General features: G+C 41.5%; 1 long non-coding RNA gene across 1 annotated transcript in view; it reads left to right on the top strand.

Annotated features, from left to right (window-relative positions):
• Positions 1-6,000, top strand: part of LOC113972866 — a 254,524-nt gene that overhangs the window by 71,461 nt on the left and 177,063 nt on the right. The window contains exon 3 of the long non-coding RNA XR_003536044.1: positions 655-793. This is a non-coding gene — a long non-coding RNA (uncharacterized LOC113972866). The remainder of the gene's footprint in view (positions 1-654; positions 794-6,000) is intronic.

Here is a 6,000-nt window from a genome sequence, read left to right as displayed (position 1 = left end):
CACAAAACTACCAAGGGGGGACTCTGAAAAAATCTTGCCTATTTAATGATTACAAATAAAAAAAGTCAAAATACGTATGGGAAGTATCATAATTTACTTCTAATGTTTCATTCATAGTAGTATTCACATCTTAAAAAGAGAAAAAAACCCTCATTTCCTCCCTGTGGCATGTCTTCCATACTGGAGGATCCCATTTGATTGTTTCCTGTCCAACAGTAATTCTGCAGCTTTTATGGTCCTTGCCACTCTTCTCCAAGCCTTTTCTATTTGTATATCCATTTTAGAAGTGGGATCAGAACCAGATACAAGGGCTCTGTGGATTTATACACTGATACAATCATGCTCTCTGTTTCTTTCACAGTGATTTCTAACATTTAATGTGCCGTTTTCTTCTGACAATTCTCTTATTTGAGCTGAGGTTTTCATTATCTGTTATACTATCTGTATTACTTGATTGGCTATTTTGTTACCTATACTATGCTATCCAGATCTTCCTCTTGGTGCAGTAATGAACTTGGAGACCTTCATTTTGTAAGTAAAGTCAGAATTGATGATTCCAATGTGTGTCCCTTTACATTTACTTACATTAAATTTCATTGATCATTTTGTCAGCCAGCGATTTGTTTCATAAAATTGTTTTGTGTTTCTTCACAGGAGCCCATGTCTTCGCCACCTTAGTCGTCTTCCCAGCCTTTGGATGAAGCATCTGAATCCTCAACATTACTTCTGGAGCCCCTTAAAAAGCAGACTTTCTAAAAGCCACTGCTGGATGATGCTGGCTGATGCTGAAAGTGTAAGTTCCAGGCAGCAGGGTGAAAAGAGGGTGTTTGAGTCAGGTTCCAGAATGTGGAAGGCTGACGTACTTATGCATTGTGCAGCTTTAGTAATTGATAGAAGTAGCTAAAACAGAGCTCTTGAATGACTGTGCAGAGTGCTGAACAACATTTTTCCCTGGTTAGGCCCCTTGCCGTATGTCCAGTATTATTACCATAACAGTTTTGTTATATAAATGAATGATTTTTGTAGTGATTTATCCACTCTACAATTACTAGACCAATCTCCATTACTAGATCTTATTCAAACCTTTACAATGGCAATATGTGCAGCTTTGTAGTCCAGAACACTACCTGCTCTTTAGGCAGTAATACCAGATCAGATGTGCATTATTGGCCACTAGAGCACACCTTCATGTGTTCATCAAACACAGGTCTGGAAATAGCAGTCTGGGTCTGCATCCCCAGAAGAATGAGGTTTCAGTGTGGCCATACAGTGCCAAAATTGTTTCCCTGGGATGAGAGTGAACATTTGTAAATTTTATATGAGACCAAAAGCATTTTGGTTTGTTTTCCTCCAGCTATTCATAGATAAAGAGAAATAGTAAAGGGTGGGAAGAGACATTGGAGTGACAGTCATTTCGCATTCAGATTTTAACTAATGGTTCAAATATTCAGACTTGTGATGCTGTAGTGTTTTCTTCTGCCATTAATACAGGTGCTGCTATGAAATTCTTTACTCTTTTCCTTTTGATCCTGACTCAGTTGTTTTCCCTCTCATGTTGGCTTACCTGGCAAATAAACCATTTTGATCTTTTGTTTTATGACAGAAGAACTGTAGGACAATAAGTAATGGATGGAAGTGGTGGTTTTAAATGATCACCATACTAAAATTAAAGCTGCTGTTCTCTGTGATCTACGAGATGTTCCAGTGCCTTCGGAGGCATAGTGACATTGGACTATACAGACATGATCTTCCCCAGGAAGCTGTGTTGAAGGGGTTAATAGTGGGTCTGTTAGCTCCCAGGATGAAGATATCCACTGGGCAAACTTTCGGGTGTATCCTTGATGATAAGGAAGTCAGTACGCAGCCCTAATGGAGAAACAAAGGCAGACTGTGAAGTTGGTAGTCCTAGGATGTGGGAACTGCAATAAGGCCTTGAGCTTTGCCAAATGTATTGCCCATAGAACCTAGCCCCTGGTGGCCTAGTGGTTAGCATGCAGGACTCTCACTGCTGCGACCCGGGTTCGATTCCTCGGTCTCCCGGGCAGATGGAACCTGTTAGCCCTGTGTGGCCATCCATCTATGAGAAGGTCACTCTAAACAAACCTACGTCCTGAGGACCTCACTGCCATTGTCCAAGCTTGCTTGGCCCCGGCAGATGAACCTTAGGATTAAAGGGTGGGCTCAGTTCAGCGCAGGCTGTGTCTCACCTAAAAAATCCATTGCGCAGGCTGGAAAGGTAAAAGACCTTTCCCAAAATCTTCGTTCGCGAAGACTGGCCATTATTAGAACCTAGCCAATGAAAACGCTGTTGCTTGCTTACCTAAAATAAGGATACTGCTTGCTGCTAGCAAGGGGTATAAAAAAGCAGATGAGAAAATAAAGACAGAAGACATCTTTGCTGCACATAACTGACTCCTTGTATCTTTATCGGCCATCACGACTCTACACTGACACTGTGTCTTAGGGCTAAGGCTTCAGTATGGAAGATCTGAGGAATCTTGCCCTTAGGAGGCAAGAAGTATGTGCCTGCATTGTGACAGAGAAAATCCTTTCTGTTGGTTTGGCAATTCAACAGTGAGTTCCCACTGGGGAGGACAAAACAGATCCTAAGTGTTTACTATTCCCAGTTTATTCTTTTTAATAGAAAGTGAAAGATCAAAACAGCCCATCTGCCAATGAAATGAGATTAAAGTAGTAATTTGTCTGACAGACTTCTAAATCCATTCTCCCAAACATTTTATTTTGTCATTGATTTAGCCCTGACAAACTTTTATTTCCCATGCAGTTTTTCCAAGGGCTAGACTTTATTTCCTCAGTCAGCCTCTTTTTCTTAAAAGAGATACTGGAAGCATAAATGCATCTGATACATTATTTGTAACAAACTGGGAAAGATCCAAATGTCCAGCTCCCAGGAGAAGTTTGCTGCAAGGGTAGTTAGCCACAGTGCCACACGTATAATTCCTGGGGGAGGTAAGTGGGAAAGGTTTGGAGCACAGTGACTTGCCAGAGAAAGACACAAGGGTGGTCTGGGCAGCGTAGCAGAGCAGCCTTCACAGGAATTGCAACTTAAGTCACTTTTCTGTTCATATTCGGTGTTCAAAATTGCATAATGCTGTCAAACAGAATCGTGTCCTCTGTATCAGCTGCTTCCCTATTGAGGAGGAAAAATCCTGTCAGAGGGAGAACCTCCATCCTGTCCCATGTTATAGGGAACAACTTTTTCAAGTTCCTCAAAAAACTCTGCTTAAGCAGTTGCTTGGTTTATGGTTTCAGTATATATATGGAGGCCCAAATGCTCTTACACAGAATCTATACAGATGCATATCCTGAAATTCTCATGGGTCTCTGAGGGCTGGACAAATCCTGCCTTAGAGCAGAAGAATTCTTGAAGTTCTTTTTTAGGTTGTTGTTTGTTTGTTTGTTTGGGATTTGGTGGGTTTTTTTCCTTTTTTGTTTCCTCTGGAAGAATGATATCAGTTATCACTGCAATGATAACTTCGTACTTTTACAGCATATGATGCAGCACTGTAAACTTGGCTTGCAGAGCAGTTGATTTGTTCCTCTAAATTTTGTTTATTACTGGCATATGGATATGAAAGGGCATAATTTTGGTAGCTAGATCTAATCAGCACTTTGTATATAAAGTGCATCAAAAACACATCAATAGCAGTCGGTCTTAGTGTGTCTGCATTCCAGATCGTTGTGTAGTGTAAGTTAACTGTTCCTTTCATTTCTCCTGGAGCCCAGCTGGTCTTGCTTAATTTCACACTATTTTATATTCTGTTTATTACTGAGGCCAACAAGTATTTTATTTTAACTGTTTGTACATATTAAACAAACATGGGATCTGGGTGGAATGTCTCTGGCAGAAACATGCTAATTCCTTATACCCTCAGAGTCCATTCTACACTTGAAGGAGTGGACTCAGCCAATTAAATTAGGCACCCAAACAGGAAAACCACAGACACGTGATTACACTTTCAGCCAAAGCTAAACGGTGCAGCATGAAAGTCGTGTTGTTGTTTGGCTTTTTCACAGTGAGGCCTGCGTGAACAGAGACAGCTGGCAACGTCTCTGTCAGAGCCTGCCTGCGGGACACAGGAGAGAGGGAATTCCTGCTTCATGGGGCTGGCAGGATCATCTCCCCCATGAAAAGATCATCATAGGTATGCAGCAACAGAACATTACATTTCAGTTTCCAGATAGTGTCTTAGGTGTCCAGATACTGGAAAAGTCTGAGGATTGTAGGCTTCCTTTTTCCACAGACCTCTGCCCTGGGCACTACTCACAATGTTCACGAATCTCACAAAGCTGCTGATCAGGTTGGACTGTCAGGAGAGGTGGTGAGTGCCCCTCATCATGGCTGCCTGGTGGCCTGGTGGTTAAGAAACATGCACAGAAGATACTAATTTGAGCATTTGCAGGAACATTTCAAACCCAGTCTTGTCAGATCTAAAAAGAAAGGGCACTGCTATAAAACTCCATTTAAAATAGAGTAAGCCTGCTGTTTTTGTTGAAATACTGTGGTGCAGACAATTCTGTGGTGTAACTGCAGGATAGCTAGAGACACCTTTTTCTTGGTCTATTCAGATGCCTGAGCATCTCTCATTCAGGGAGGTAGAGATTTAGATCCAACCTGTGTTAATGCATCTTGCTGACAAGTTCTGGTGGCTCCTTCTGAAGAGCACTGTGCCAAGCTGTTACTGCCAGCATTTCCTAAAGTTCTCATTCTTTGGTTCAGAAACTTTGGCATAACACCAGTTTTGTTGTGCACCACTTCAGTGGCTGGATGCCCAAAAGTTAGGTGTACCAGTCTGCAACTTGTAGGACTTCATTTACCTAGCCCTTAGCTACTAGGATGGTGTGTACATTAGGAACCCCTAAGGGTGGTAGAAATCTGAATATAGGCTGCTTGTCCAGTGCTTTAGGGAGTGGCAGTGGATGATCAATGTGACTATGGTCTGTCATGATGAAACACAGCTGTGCTACTTTATTTGTTGTTAATAGAGACTGAGCTGTATATTGTGTTCTTATGCTGCCATTGCCACACTATAGCTGGAGAGTGCCTTGGACTATGAACTAGTGCTCAGTAAAACTGCCTGGTTTCACACTGTGTCCTTTGTGGAGTATATTAGGCTGTGAGCTGTGCTGTCCTCTTTTTTTTGATTCTGAGGAAAGCTTGAGTGGTGTTTTTAACTCTGAAACTGTAAAGAGTTTGGTCCTTGGCTACCTTAAAGACACATCTTCACTACGTGGGGTGCTGCAGTGATTTAGATTGGCTGCAGTAACCAAGCTAGCAGTACCCTCATTTAATTGGGAAAGTGCTTGTTACTGTCCTCTTTTAAAATTCTTCAGATCTGAAAATTGTTTTCCAGTTCTTTGTTCCAGAATAGGCCAGGCTTCTTGATTTAGCCCATGCATCTAATAGTAGCTGTTTTATTTTCTAAAGAACTGAGCCAAGTTGCATGCAAGCATTTTTTTTTTGCTTGACAGATGTACTTTCTGATGGTTTGATGGTATGGTAGATATTGATTACAAGTTTAGTATTGTTCCCTCAACAAAACTGCTTGAGCATGGTATTTATAGAGTAAAATAACTCAAGAGTGATCAAAGGTGTGCAACTCCTGATTTCTCTGTGAACTGAAATTTTGTTAGTCTTTTCTCATGCTGGTGGGTGGAAAAGGCCAAGGGATGGTTGTTTGCCTAATGAGGGCAGGATACAGCTGGGAGGAAGCTTGAAATTCTCTAGCAGGGTCTGCAAACAATCTAGTCACATCAAATAGATGCCCACTGTTTGCCAAAAATCAGTGAAATAGGGAGATAATGAGGGAGATAATGAGGGTAATGAAATAAAGAAAGAGAGCACTGTTGTTCTTTAACGCAGTGACCTTTTTTGAGATGTGTCATTTACACGGGTGTTTGTGTGTGAGTGTTGGCCCATGCTGATTTTACAGTACTTAGTTGTGTGATGGCTGCTTACCAAAGCTGCGGAAGCACCCT

The sequence above is a fragment of the Neopelma chrysocephalum genome, unplaced genomic scaffold (assembly GCF_003984885.1).
Source record: "Neopelma chrysocephalum unplaced genomic scaffold, ASM398488v2 Primary Assembly neopelma1_97, whole genome shotgun sequence".
In the NCBI taxonomy this organism is placed as follows: domain Eukaryota; kingdom Metazoa; phylum Chordata; class Aves; order Passeriformes; family Pipridae; genus Neopelma; species Neopelma chrysocephalum.
Note: the sequence above shows the minus strand (reverse complement) of the source record. Positions and strands in the feature narration are given on the sequence as shown.